At 46.6% G+C, this 698-nt stretch overlaps 1 protein-coding gene across 5 annotated transcripts in view; it reads right to left on the bottom strand.

Moving 5' to 3' along the window:
- LOC113216827 (uncharacterized) overlaps window positions 1–698 on the bottom strand; it is a 13720-nt gene that overhangs the window by 9285 nt on the left and 3737 nt on the right. The window lies entirely within an intron of this gene.

The following is a 698-nucleotide window of genomic DNA, read 5'->3' as shown; positions in this document are numbered from 1 at the left end:
TTCCAGTTCTGATAAAGTTTGCCGAATATTAACGTTCCTGTTTTCGTGAGCCAATTATTGTCGTTCAAGATTTGACTGCCGTTAAGGAATCTATAATTAAACACAATCGGAAACAATCACACGCACAATCCGAAACTTTTTTTTTTTTTTCAAAATGTGTCCTAATATTTATCCAACAAATCTGAAATGCAATCAGAGCCAATCACACACAATCGACACAATTTTACACAACTTGAAACAATCACACACAATCTGAGACAATAACGATTTTCACAATCGCAATCATGCGTGTACCCTTTTTTGGACAGTTCCCGCACCCGTCGGAGCTCGTCAAAGAAGAGCGCCCCTCTTTGTGATGGTCCGGGAACAGACGACAGCTTACTCCTTTTCTGCACGTTCGAGACCAGGGCCGCGGACCGGACTGGCCAGGGATGCTAGTATACATAGGATGCCCCTTTGCCCCTGCTACGGGGTCCTACCGGCGCCCTACCCTGTGGTCCCTGGGGGTCCAGGAATCTTGCTATCAACTAGGGAAATCTTTAGAATGTCCAAAGTAAGGAACCATGGCGAGAGACGGTGGGCAAGCCCTCCCGCACACGTGAATTCGGTACAGTATAAGCATTTAAAAAAAGGCGACGTGGGATCACACACCCTGTCTGATTCTACTCAAAACCACTCGTTTGGTCAGGGGCATGAGC

The sequence above is a fragment of the Frankliniella occidentalis genome, unplaced genomic scaffold, assembly GCF_000697945.3.
Source record: "Frankliniella occidentalis isolate FOCC.00 unplaced genomic scaffold, Focc_3.1 Scaffold37, whole genome shotgun sequence".
Taxonomy (NCBI): Eukaryota; Metazoa; Arthropoda; class Insecta; order Thysanoptera; family Thripidae; genus Frankliniella; species Frankliniella occidentalis.
Note: the sequence above shows the minus strand (reverse complement) of the source record. Positions and strands in the feature narration are given on the sequence as shown.